Source organism: Lipotes vexillifer, unplaced genomic scaffold (assembly GCF_000442215.2).
Source record: "Lipotes vexillifer unplaced genomic scaffold, Lipotes_vexillifer_v1.1 scaffold107, whole genome shotgun sequence".
Lineage (NCBI taxonomy): Eukaryota > Metazoa > Chordata > Mammalia > Artiodactyla > Lipotidae > Lipotes > Lipotes vexillifer.
In genome coordinates, this window is record NW_006777108.1 from 1,062,594 (window position 1) to 1,077,002 (window position 14,409).

General features: G+C 37.8%; 1 pseudogene; it reads right to left on the reverse strand.

The window, feature by feature from the left end:
- Positions 1–1,018: 1,018 nt before the first annotated feature.
- On the reverse strand, positions 1,019–9,199 carry LOC103073842 (liprin-alpha-2-like; annotated as a pseudogene).
- Between the last annotated feature and the right edge of the window lie 5,210 nt (positions 9,200–14,409).

Below are 14,409 nucleotides of genomic sequence, written 5' to 3' on the forward strand. Positions count from 1 at the left end.
GAAGGGACAGGTTCCCTCTCCTTCCTCCAGTCTCCTAGTCTCCCTTTAGCAGCTATTGGAAGAAACTAACAGGCAACCCCAAGGAAAGGAAAAATGTGGTTTGAAGAGTGTCATTTCCAGTATTGCAAGACAAAATAGAGAACAGGTTTTTTTTTTAATTGTATTGGAGTATAGTTGATTTACAAGGTTGTGTTAGTTTCAGGGATATAGCATAGTGATTCAGTTATTCATATACATATATTCATTCTTTTTCAGATTCTTTTCCCATATAGGTTATTACAGAACACTGAGTAGAGTTCCCTGTGCTATACAGTAGGTCCTTGTTGGTTCTCTATTTTATATATAGTACTGTGTGTATGTTGATCCCAAGGTCCTAATATACCCCTCCTCCCCTCCCTATCCCCTTTGGTAACCGTAAGTTTGCTTTCGAGTTCTGTGAGTCTGTTTCTGTTTTGTAAATAAGTTCACTTGCATCACTTTTTAGATTCCACATATAGTGATATCATATGATACTTACCTTTCTCTGTCTGATTTACTTAGTATGATAATGTCTAGTTTCATCCATGTTGCTGCAAATGGAATTATTTCATTCTTTTTTTTTTTTTTTGAAGGAAGGTAATCCACTTGGTATTTATAAAGCATTAAATACTGAGGAACTTTCATAATTATGAAAACTGCTTAAGAAGTAGTGAGTTTAGCATTACAACTACAAAAAGTACTAATGCCTATAGCTCATCTCCTGAGATGTTAGATTACATTAAAAAGAAAAATTCTGAAAAAGAGTAAACTCTTGGTCTTGTTGCTTGGGAGAAAAATCTAAACTTTAGAGGCTAGCTCAGAAGTCTATCTTGGTTGCAGGCTTCAAGTCTGGTAGGAATCACAGCTGCTCAGTTGAAAACCTATTAAGAGTAGCAGCAAGGTTAATGAAGAGCAACCTAAATCTCCTCAGAATAATTCATGCTGACATTGAAATGTGTGTTGCCACAAATTTGCTCTGTGGACTTGGAGATGCTGTTATTCACCCAGCACTGGGAGAGGGAAGGCGCACAAATGGACTCACAGTTTTGGATGTCAGAGGAGCTGAAGGACTGGTTAGGGAAACCATCTCCTGGATTGCTAATTGGAGCTTTAAGCGATGCAGAGGATTGCTGATTCCAGTTTCTCTCTGGATCTCAGTGTCTGATAAAGCAGACATAATGGCACGGCTCTTCGTATTGGCTCCACAGGCTGCCACTTACCAAGCAGGCATTCCCAACCAGAGCTCCAACCACGCGACTACAGTGGGCCCATTCCACTGGGCAAAAGGTAATCCCTTTCTCCAAGCTTCTTCTAGAAGTTCATGCTTTTTCTTCAGTCTTCTATCCTCAGTTTGAATTCCAAGTTTGCCTATCCCCAGGGACTCCTGAGCTGCAGCTTCAGTCTCCATAAAGCCTCGGAGCTGCCCAAGTCGAGGTTTTTCTTTTTTACCAAACAAATGTCCTATTGAAGACTTGATTCCTTCTTCTTGGGGGCTTTGTGAAGAGAGTCTTGGCTGCTGTTGGCACTGCCAAGCCCAAGGCCTTCAGGCTTGAGGAAGGCAGTTAAACTACTTAGGGCATCATTGCGGTAGGAAGAAGGGAGGGTGTGAGTCATCCTGTTGGCTCTGGGGGAGGGGAAGGAGAAGTTTCACATTTAATTGTTGATTTATCCTCCCGACCATCTTCTCCTACCACAGCAATCTTTCTCCGATGTTTCCTTAGATCACTTGGCAGTGTCATGACTCCCATCAGATCCATTACCCTGGCAGGACTTCGAGGGATGACCTTTGGTGTTGAGTGTCCCCTGGGGGGAGATGAACTGGCCAGTGAAGAAGCTGTAATCGAGGCAGTGATGGAGGTACCTGGAAGGACCCTCGCTAAATTCAGGCCTTCTAGACTCACACTAGCCACTCTATTCTCAATTTCTTCAGCATGTAACTCTACATTGTTTTTCTTCCTGAATTAGTCTGATTTCTTTGTTGATAGCATCCAGTTGTTCCTGAAGCATCATGGCTAGAGTCTGCGCATCATAATGACCACTTGGAGAGTGAAGATTCATTGAGCTAAAAATCGTTTCTCTTTCATCATCATCAGTGTCAGACATTTCTATGTCACTTTCAAAAGGGTGGCTGCTTAGCACTCCAATTTGTTGTGTTTTATTCCATTCATGATCCCCAAGAGTTTTCACCTTTGGCTCATCTCTCCACACACCCATGTGACCTCTCTTTTGTCTTCTTATTACTTTGGTTGTTCTGTAATCAGACTGGCTGTCCACTAGGGATCCAACAGAATACCGCAGCTCAGCTGAGCTGTCTAGATGAGTTCTTGATATTGTGGGTTCAATTAAAGAGTCAGTTCTCATTTTCATCTGGTCAAGTTCAGATCTCAGCTTTTCAATTTCTTCTGCTAATCTTTCCTTATCATGTAAAGATTCTTCCAGATTCTTTCTGAAAGTTTCTGATTCTTGAATTAAAACATTCCTCTCTTCTAGAGCAGCCATTCGTTCCTTTAAGTGTAGCTGTAAGCGTTTGCTGGATTCAGTCGGAAGTCTATCCACAGTATCGGATAATCTTTTGTTGTACTCCTCATTCATTTTCTCTCTTTGCCTAGCTCTTTGAAGTTCTTGATTTTTCTCTTCAGTTTGACCTTCTAGATGCCTCATAAGTTCTGCAATGTTTCCATGTCTTTCTTTAGCCTTTGTTAGGGCTGCAATTCTCTGAGCCAGTTCAGCCTCTACTTCAGGTAAGCTCTCAGCTTACAGCTAAGTTTGCTGTAACTTTTGCTCAGCCAGCTCAAGACGCTCTTGTAACTGTCTGTTCTTCTCTTCCATCTGCCATAGGATGACCTCTTTATTTGCTAACTCATTTTCTAGTTTGTCATTCATGTCATGTATGGAGGTAGATTCTCTCTGAGCACTGAGGTAACGCTTCTCAAGGGTCGTGATTCTTTCTTCCATATCTTCCTTCTGTGCCATGGCCTCCCTAATGTCCCTTTGATACTTAGTGTTCATTTCTTCTGTTTTAATGATCCTTTCTTGCTGTCTCTGCTTCCCGTTCCACCTCTCCCACTCGAGAAGAAAGGGCTGCTAAACATTCTTTCATTTGGGCCATTTCATAGTTTTGTTTTTCAAGCAATTCTTGTAGTTCAACTATTGGACTTGTTTCATCAGTTGAGTCTATAGAGCCATTGGACAAATGCTTTTCATGGACTTTCTGGCCAGGTTCCATCCCTTCAAGATATTCTGACTCTGTGGATCCCTCACTTGATGCCATTTTTCTTTGTATATGAACATTTTGTTCATGCAAAGCAGCAGTCTCCTGATTAGCAGCAGCTAGTTCTTCCAGTGCAGAGACTCTTTCTAGAGAAACCCTCAGTCGCTCCCTTACCTTTCATCCAAGGCCTTGAGGTGCTCAAATAAAGATTTCAGTGCCCTGAGAACCTCAACTTCGCTGGACATTCCAGAGGGGGATGGGGCTTGTCACTTCACCACCGTCATTCTTAGTGACCTTTCATATCGTGACTCAAGGCGCTCCAAATGCTTCAGTAACAGTCTTGTATTGTTTCTTTCAGCTTTAAGTTCAGAAATTTCTTCTTCCTTTTCTAGAAGTTGTTCCCTGCCGGCATTTAATTCTTGTGTCAGTGCAGCAAATTCCGGTGGATCAACCCCCTTAGAACCAGTCAGCCCTCCTGTCAGGGATTCAATATCCTGCTGGTGTTGGAGGGTCTCCTGCAGAGGCAGGGGGTGGCTGTGGCTCACTGCGGGGACAAGGACACTGGCAGCAGAAGTTCTGGGAGGTATCCCTTGGCGTGAGCCTTCCTGGAGTCTGCCATTAGCCCCAGCAAAGAGCCTCTTGGCTCCAGTCTATTCCATTCTTTTTTATGGCTGAGTAATATTCCATTGTATATATGTACCATATCTTCTTTATCTATTCATCTGTTGATGGATATTTAGGTTGATTCCATGTCTTAGCTATTGCAAATAATGTTGCAATGAACGCTCTGTATCTTTTTAAATTTTTTTCCAGATAAACGCCTGGAGTGGGATTGCTGGATCATATGCTAGTTCTATTTTTAGCTTTTTAGGGAACCTCCATACTGTTTTCCATAGTGGTTGTACCAATTTACATTCCCACCAACAGTGTAAGAGGGTTCCCTTTTCTCCACACCCTCTCCAGCATTTATTGTTTCTAGAGTTTTTGATGATGGCCATTCTGACTGGTGTGAGGTGATACCTCATTGTAGTTCTGATTTGCATTTCTCTAATATTATAATTAGCGATGTTGAGCATCTTTTCATGTGTGAGAACTGTTACTTTTGAGCATAGTCCTGGGTACTTGTGGTAGAGAAGAAGAAATTCTGAAAATAAATGAGCTAAATATACAACTTTAAGAAGTTAGAAAAACAGAATAACTCTAAAGAAATTAGGCAGGTCTAATTAATAAAGATAAAAATAAGTGAAATAGAAAATAAAGATTCAATAGACAGAATGAGCAAAGCCAAAATATAGTTCTTCTAAAAGAATAAGAAAATTGACAAAACAAAACTGAAAAAGAAAAAGGCATAGGTAAATAATTTGGGAAAAGGAAAAGGAAGACATACAAATACTGCAGAAATCAAGCAGAGGATATTATGAACAACTGTATGCCAAACACTTTTGAAAACTTTTGAAATGGTCAAATTATTAAAACAGTCTCAGTAAGTAGAAACTCTAGTCTATGGCCATTGAAGAAATTAGACTTGTAGTCATTTTTCTCCCACAAATCAAACACCAGGCTCAGGTGGTTTTATAGGACAATTCTACTTCTTTCAAGGAAAAGAAGAAGAATTTTTCACAAACTCTTTAGGGACTATAACAAAAACCAGAGTGGAATATTTCTTCTAAAAGTTATAACTTAATACCAAAACCACAATTAGTAAAAGAAAAGATATAGGCCAGTTCAAAGAACAAATTTGTCAATGTATATAAAAACACAAGATGTATTCAATAGTGAAATGCTACAAGTGTTCTCCTTAAGGAACAGTATAAACATACTATCATCATGGGTATTCAACATTGTACTGGAGGTCTTAAAATAATATGACAAGGAGAAAATGGTAGAAAAGTAATGGAAGGGGAAAAATGTCATCTATAGATGATATGATCATCTACATAGACAACACAAAGGGGGATATACAAATTACTGAAATTATTATGGAAACCTGTCAAGGTGGTAATACATAAGATTAATACACAAAAAACAGCTGCATTTCTATATACCAGCAACAAACAGAAAATTCAGGGTTTTTTTTGTTTTTTGTTTGTTTGTTTGTTTGTTTGTGGTACGTGGGCCTCTCACCATTGTGGCCTCTCCTGTTGCGGAGCACAGGCTCCAGACGCGCAGGCCCCAGACGCGCAGGCCCAGTGGCCATGGCTCACGGGCCCAGCCGCTCCACGGCATGTGGGATCCTCCCGGACCTGGGCACGAACCCGTGTCCCCTGCATCGGCAGGCAGACTCTCAACCACTGCGCCACCAGGGAAGCCCAAATTCAGGTTTTTTTGAAGTTACTATTTACACAGCAACTGAAAATAGATGGTATTTAGGAATACATATATCAAACAATAAACAAGCTTTCTACAGGGAAAATAATAAAACTGAATCAAAAGACATTTTAAAAGTTCTAACTAAAGAGAGATACATGTTATGTTCATCTATTGAAGAGTTAATATTGTAAAGATATAAGTGCTTAAGTTATTCATATTTACTGGAATTACATATTTTTAAAAAAGATTTAAAAATTTAGATGGAAGAGCAAAGAGCCAAGACAGTCCTGAAGAATCAAGTAGAGAGAATTTTCCTGCCAGAAAAATTCATAATAATTAAAACTGTAACTGGTGCAGAGATAGAACAATGGAATAGAATGGAAAAATAAGAAAATGGTCTCTGCACATAGAAAACTTGACATAAGGCACAACTAAATTCAGGATTAGTGGGAAAGGACAGATTATTCAATAAATGGTTCTAAAATAATTGCTCATTTATAAGGACAAAACTGTAAACCGATCCTTAACTCATACCTTACAGAAAAAATCAGTTTCTAATGTATCAAGCTGTAAGTACAAAAGACAAAACATTAGGAATTCTAGAAGAAAATAAAAGAGAAAAACCTCTATATCCTTAGGGATTTTTAAACAAAAATTATGTAAACTATGACAAGTATTAAGAAATTCGGCTTCATCACAATTCAGAACCATGCATTAAAAGACCCTTATAAAGACCTGTGGTTGCCAAGGGGGGAGGGGATTGGGGAAGGAATGGACTGGGAGTTTGGGATTAGTAGATGCAAACTATTACATGTAGAATAGATAAACAGCAAGGTTCTACTGTACAGCACAGGGAACTATATTCAATATCCTGTGATAACCCACAATGGAAAAGAATACGAAAAATAATGTGTATATGTGTATAACTGAATCACTTTGCTGTGCAGCAGATACTGACACAACACTGTAAATCAACTATACTTCAATTAAAAAAAAAAGACCCTGTGAAGGGTGTAAAAGACAAACCACAAACTGAGAAAATATATTTGTGATACACATAACAAAAAATATAAAAAGGACTAATGTCCACAATATATAAAAACCTCATGTGTCAACAGAAGAATATAAACAATCATTTGTTTATTTATTTATTGGGTGACACGAATAGCCAATAAATATGAAAAGATTCTCTACCTCATTACAATCAGTGAACAGTTAAATAATGATATACCATTTCACAGCTGCCAGACTAGAAAAAAATTAAAGTCTGACAAAACCAAGTGACAAGAGGAACATAGAACAGTAGAATTTATTGGAGCAGGTAAGAACACAAATTGGGACAATGATCTTGGGGAATAATTTACCTACCATTCAACTTCCATGTGCATAAACCCCTTGCCCCAGCAATTCTAATCCAAATCTTTGCACATGTGCACCAAGAAACATGAGGAAAAATGTTTATAGTAGCATTGCTCATAATAGCAACAAACACTAGAAACAGCTCAATTGTCCATTGCAATTAGAATGGATAAATTGTAGTATAATCACATAATGAAATACTGTGCTGTAGTAAAAATGAACTACAGCAATAGGCACCAACATAAATGAATTTCAGAAGAAAATTTGAGCTCAAAAAGCAAATTGCAGAATACAGAAGTACAGTTCCATTCATATGAAGTTCAAAAATAGGCATAGCTAAACAACATATTGTTCATGGACACATACATGTGATTAAAATATGAAGAAAAGGTACAGGGAGATTATCACAAAACTTAGTATAGTGATTGCATCTGGGAAGGAGAGAGTGGTGTTGCTATCATGGAGGGGTACACAGTAGCCTTCAAAAATATTAGTAACATTCTGCTTTTTAAGCTGGCTGATAAGCAAGGTTTCTTCCTTTTATTTTTGTTATTTTATACAGTTATACACTTTTACTCTGTATGATACACTCAAAATGATATATTTTATAAAATTTAAAAAATTTTACTTTTATATTAGTTATTTGGTTTGGCTTTATAAAGGAACCAATGGATTAGTTTAACATTTTTCTTTATCCTAGTCTGATAAATTCCACTGCCTCCTTGGGTTACAAAATTAAACATTTTAAACCACCATCCTCAAAAAAAATGTCTAAATAATTTTCTTTGAACTATTTAACTTTTTGGTTTTTACAAACATGTATGTATACACATATATATGAATTTTAAGATGACACCTGTGAAAGAGTTTAAAGACATACATAGCTATACAAATGCAAGCTAATATAGACATGGTGCATGTATTTTTTTTTGAATTTTATTATATATATTTTTTTTATATAGCAGGTTCTTATTAGTTAACCATCTCATACATATTAGTATATATATGTCAGTCCCAATCTCCCAATTCATCACACCACCACCCCTCACCCAGCTTTCCCCCCTTGGTGTCCATACAATTGTTCTCTACATCTGTGTCTCAATTTCTGCCCTGCAAACTGGTTCATCTGTACCATTTTTCTAGGTTCCACATATATGCGTTAATATATGATTTTTGTTTTTCTCTTTCTGTCTTGCTTCACTCTGTATGACAGTGTCTAGATCCATCCACAACTCTACAAACGACCCAGTTTCGTTCCTTTTTATGGCTGAGTACTATTCCATTGTATATATGTACCACATCTTTATCCATTTGTCTGTCGATGGGCATTTAGGTTGCTTCCATGTCCTGGCTATTGTAAATAGTACTGCAGTGAGCATTGGGGTGCATGTGTCTTTCTGAATTATGGTTTTCTAAGGGCATATGCCCAGTAGTGCGATTGCTGGGTCATATGGTAATTCCATTTTTAGTTTTTTAATAAACCTGTATACTGCTCTCCATAGTAGCTGTATCCATTTACATTCCCACCAACAGTGCAAGAGTGTTCCCTTTTCCCCACACCCTCTCCAGCATTTGTTGTTCGTAGGTTTTCTGATGATGCCCATTCTAACTGGTGTGAGGTTATACCTCACTGTAGTTTTGATCTGCATTTCTCTAATAATTAGTGATGTTGAGCCGCTTTTCATGTGCTTCTTGGGCATCTGTATGTTTTCTTTGGAAGAATGTCTATTTAGGTCTTCTGCCCATTTTTGGATTGGGTTGTTTGTGTTTTTAATATAGAGCTGCATGAGCTGTTTATATATTTTGGAGATTAATCCTTTGTCCATTGATTCATTTGCAAATATTTTCTCCCATTCTGAGGGTTGTATTTTCCTCTTGTTTATGGTTTCCTTTGCTGTGCAAAAGCTTTTAAGTTTCATTAGGTCCCATTTGTTTATTTTTGTTTTTATTTCCATTACTCTAGGAGGTGGATCAAAAAAAATCTTGCTGTGATTTATGTCAAAATGTGTTCTACCTAAGTTTTCCTCTAAGAGTTTTACACTGTCCATTCTTACATTTAGGTCTTTAATCCACTGTGAGTTTATTTTTGTCTGTGGTGTTAGGGAGTGTTCTAATTTCATTCTTTTACATGTAGCTGTCCAGTTTTCCCAGTACCACTTATTGAAGAGACTGTCTTTTCTTCACTGTATATCCTTGCCTCCTTTGTCATATACTAGTTGACCATAGGTGCGTGGGTTTATCTCTGGGCTTTCTATCCCATTCCATTGATCTATACTTCTGTTTTTGTGCCAGTACCATATTGTCTTGATTACTGTCACTTTGTAGTATAGTCTGAAGTCAGGGAATCTGATTCCTCCAGTTCCGTTTTTTTCCTCAAGACCGCTTTGGCTATTCGGGATCTTCTGTGTCTCCATAAAAATTTTAAGATTTTTTGTTCTAGTTCTGTAAGAAATGCCATTGGTGGGCTTCCCTGGTGGCGCAGTGGTTGAGAGTCTGCCTGCTGATGCAGGGGACACAGGTTCCTGCCCCGGTCTGGGAAGGTCCCACATGCCGCGGAACGGCTGGGCCCGTGAGCCATGGCCACTGAGCCTGCGCGTCCAGAGCCTGTGCTCTGCAATGGGAGAGGCCACAGCAGTGAGAGGCCAGCATACCGCAAAAAAAAAAAGAAGAAGAAGAAATGCCATTGGTAATTGGTAGGTTTATTCCTAGATATTTTATTCTTTTTATTGCAATGGTAAATGGGAGTGTTTCCTTAATTTCTCTTTCAGATTTTTCATCATTTTTGTATAGGGATGCAAGAGATTTCTGTGCATTACAGAAACTTGTATCCTTCATTGATTAGCTCTAGTAGTTCTCTGGTGGCATCTTTAGGATTCTCTATGTATACTATCATGTCATCTGCAAACAGTGACAGTTTTCCTTCTTGTTTTCCAATTTGTATTCTTTTTATTTATTTTCCTTCTCTGATTGCCATAGCTAGGACTTCCAAAACTGTGTTGAATAATAGTGTGAGAGTGGACATCCTTGTCTTGTTCCTGATCTTAGTGGAAATGCTTTGTTTTTCACCATTGAGAATGATGTTGGCTGAGGGTTTGTTGTATATGGCCTTTATTATGTTGAGGTAGGTTCCCTCTATGCCCACTTTCTGGAGAGTTTTTATCATAAATCGATGTTGAATTTTGTCAAAAGCTTTTTCTGCATCTATTGAGATGATCATATGGTTTTTCCTCTTCAGTTTGTTAATATGGTGTATCACATTGATTGACTTGCATGTACTGAAGAATCCTGGCATCCCTGGGATAAATCCCACCTGATCATAGTGTACAATCCTTTTAATGTGTTGTTGGATTCTGTTTGCTAGTATTTCGTTGAGCATTTTTGCATCTATATTCATCAGTGATATTGGTCTGTAACTTTCTTCTTTTGTAATACCTTTGTCTGGTTTTGGTATCAGGGTGATGGTGGCCTCATAGAATGAGTTTGGGAGTGTTCTTTCCTCTGCAATTTTTCAGAAGAGTTTGAGAAGGATGGGTGTTATCTCTTCTCTAAATGTTTCATAGAATTCACCTGTGAAGCCATATGCTCCTGGACTTTTGTTTCTTGGAAAATTTTAAATCACAGTTTCAATTTCATTACTTGTGATGGGTCTGTTCATATTTTCTATTTCTTCCTGGTTCAGTCTTGGAAGGTTATACCTTTCTAAGAATTTGTCCATTTCTTCCAGGTTGTCCGTTTTATTGGCATAACATTGCTTGTAGTAGTCTCTTAGCATGCTTTGTATTTCTGAGGTATCTGTTGTAAGTTCTCCTTTTTCATTTCTAATTTTATTGATTTGAGTCTTCTCCCTCTGTTTCTTGATGAGTCTGGCTAATGTTTTATCAATTTTGTTTACCTTCTCAAAGAACCAGGTTTTAGTTTTATTGATCTTTCCTATTGTTTTCCTTGTTTCTATTTCATTTATTTCTGCTCTGATCTTTATGATTTCTTTCCTTCCACTGACTTTGGGTTTTGTTTGTCATTCTTTCTCTAGTTCCTTTAGGTGTAAGGTTAGATTGTTTATTTGAGGTGTTTGTTGTTTCTTAAGGTAGGATTGTATTGCTATAAACTTCCCTCTTAGAACTGCTTTTGCTGTATCCCATAGGTTTTGGATTGTTGTGTTTTCATTGTCATTTGTCTCTAGGTATTTTTTGATTTCCTCTTTGATTTCTTCAGTGATCTTTTGGTTATTTAGTAACATCTGTCTGTACAATTTTACATTTGTAAAATTAGAAATGAATGCTTGGCTCATTCAGTGTGCTTTCTTACTTGAAATAAGAATACTAGAGTTTCCCCATAGTTTTAACTTTGAAACTCTAGACAAGCATCTGATAATCAGAGTGAACCTTTTTTGAGGCAGAAAGGATAGTGATTTAAGAGCAAGGCTCTGGAACCAAACTTTCTGGTTTCTAAACTTAGCTCCACGGTTCACTACCTCTGTGGCCTTGGGTGAACTTACTTAACATCTCTTCGCTCTTGCTTCCTAATCAATAAAACAGGCAAAAGTACAAATACTATAGAATTGTGGTGAGCACTACATAAATTACTACATGTAGTAAAAAGTATATATAACCGACACATAGTGAATACTCAAAATCGAGCTCTTATTAGTTAGAATTCAGACAGTCAAAAATGAGGGGTTGTGGTCATCCATAATTCAGGAAGTGAGGCCAATAATGATTATTCTCACATAAAATTGCTTTGCTTTATAAAACCACAAATTTAAGTTATGTGTCATAAGATGTTCTGTAGATTGTCATAGTCTCCTCAAAATCCATTGAGATCAAGTGTTTAAAAGGTCCCTGGAAATCATCTACTCTACACATTTTAGAGCTAAGGAAACTGGATTTCAGAGAGGTTAAATGACTTGGGTCAAATGACAGCAATAGCACCTAAACATACATTTAAGGAGACTGCTTAACAAAAGAAGAGAAGGTGAGATTATGAGCAAAACAACGTCGCATCCCTCGCACAGCCTAACTCTTCAGAACTCCACCTGAGTGCAACCAGAACCAGCAGACCAAGGAATGGAAATCCAGCCAGAGAGAGGGAAGAGCCAGGAATTTGCTGGAGCTCAATTAGGATAGAAATGTATTGTGGACCTGTATATGTTTATTCCACAAACACTTGTTGGCCACCCAATATCCACACCGTGTTTTGGTTAGAAAACGACATCATTTCTTTTATATGCAGGAACACTTGAGCCTCAGATCTCTCTGTCTCATTCATGTCTTAAGATTTGGTACATAGCAGTAGTCACAGAGGAAGTCTCTCTCGATGCAACAGTGTGGCAACATGGGAAAACATGGGGTTTAGAGTCTCCAGTATGTCTGCCACTTATGATCTCTGTAATCTTTTGTTTTTGAATTTTATTTTTTTATACAGCAGGTTCTTATTAGTTACCCATTTTATACATATTAGTGTATACATGTCAATCCCAATCTCCCAATTCATCACACCACCACCCCCTGTCCCACCACCTTCCCCCCTTGGTGTCCATATGTTTGTTCTCTACATCTGTGTCTCTATTACTGCCCTGCAAACTGTTTCATCTGTACCATTTTTCTAGGTTCCACATATAGGCATTAATATACGATATTTGTTTTTCTCTTTCTGACTTATTTCACTCTGTACGACAGTCTCTAGATCCATCCATCTAGATCCATTTGTAGAGTCTCTAGACTCTACAAATGTCCCAATTTCGTTTCATTTTATAGCTGAGTAATATTCCGTTGTATATATATATATATATACCACATCTTCTTTATCCATTCGTCTGTCGATGGGCATTTAGGTTGCTTCCATGACCTGGCTATTATAAACAGTGCTGCAGTGAACATTGGGGTGCATGTGTCCTTTTGAATTACAGTTTTCTCTGGGTATATGCCCAGTAGTGGGATTGCTGAGTCATATGGTAATTCTATTTTTAGTTTTCTAAGGAACCTCCATAGTGTTCTCCATAGTGGCTGTAACAATTTACATTCCCACTAACAGTGCAAGAGGGTTTCCTTTCTCCACACCCTCTCCAGCATTTGTTGTTTGTAGATTTTCTGATGATGCCCATTATAACTGGTGTGAGCTTATACCTCATTGTAGTTTTGATTGCATTTCTCTAATAAGTAGTGATGTTGAGCAGCTTTTCATGTGCTTCTTGGCCATCTGTATGTCTTTTTGGAGACATGTCTATTCAGGTCTTCTGCCCATTTTTGGATTGGGTTGTTTGTTTTTTTAATATTGAGCTGCATGGGCTGTTTATATATTTTGAAGATTAATCCTTTGTTGATTCACTTACGAGTACTGTCTCCCATCCAGAGGGTTGTTTTTTCATCTTGTTTGTAGTTTCCTTTGCTTTGTAAAAGCTTTGAAGTTTCATTAGGTCCCATTTGTTTATTTTTGTTTTATTTCCATTACTCTAGGAGGTGTACCAAAAATGATCTTGCTGTGATTTATGTCAGAGTGTTCTTCCTATGTTTTCCTCAAAGAGTTTCATAGGTGTCCAGTCTTATATTTAGGTCTCTAATCCATTTTGAGTTTATTTCTGTGTATGGTGATATGGAGAGTTCTAATTCCATTCTTTTACATATAGCTGTCCGGTTTCCCCAACACCACTTACTGAAGAGACTGTCTCTTCTCCATTGTATATCCTTGCCTCCTTTGTCATAGATTAGTTGACCATAGGTGCGTGGGTTTATCTCTGGGCTTTCTAACCTGTTCCACTGATCTATACTTCTGTTTTTGTGCCAGTACCATACTGTCTTGATTACTGTCGCTTTGTAGTATAGTCTGAAGTCAGGGAGTCTGATTCCTCCAGCTCCTTTTTTCCCCTCAAGACTGATTTGGCTATTCGGGGTCTTTTGTGCCTCCCTACACATTTTAAGATTTTTTGTTCTAGTACTATAAAAAATTCCATTGGTAATTTGATAGGGATAGCATTGAATATGTAGATTGCTTTGGGTAGTATAGTCATTTTCACAATATTGATTCTTCCAATCCAGGAACGGGGTATATCTCTCCATCTGTCTGTATCATCTTTAATTTCTTTCATCAGTGACTTATAGGTTTCTGCATACAGGTTTTTTGTCTCCCTAGGTAGGTTTATCCCTAGGTATTTTATTCTTTTTGTTGCAGTAGTAAATGGGAGTGTTTCCTTACTTTCTCTTTCAGGTTTTTCATCATTAGTGTATAGGAATGCAAGAGATTTCTGTGCATTAATTTTGTATCCTGCAACTTCACCAAATTAATTGATTAGCTCTAGTAGTTTTCTGGTAGCATCTTTAGGATTCTCTATGTATAGTATCATGTCATCTGCAAACAGTGACAGTTTTACTTCTTCTATTATGATTTGATTTCCTTTTATTTCTTTTTCTTCTCTGATTGCTGTGGCTAGGACTTCCAAAGCTATGTTGAATAATAGCAGTGAGAGTGGGCAACCTTGTCTTGCTCCTGATCTTAGAGGAAATGCTTTCAGTTTTTCA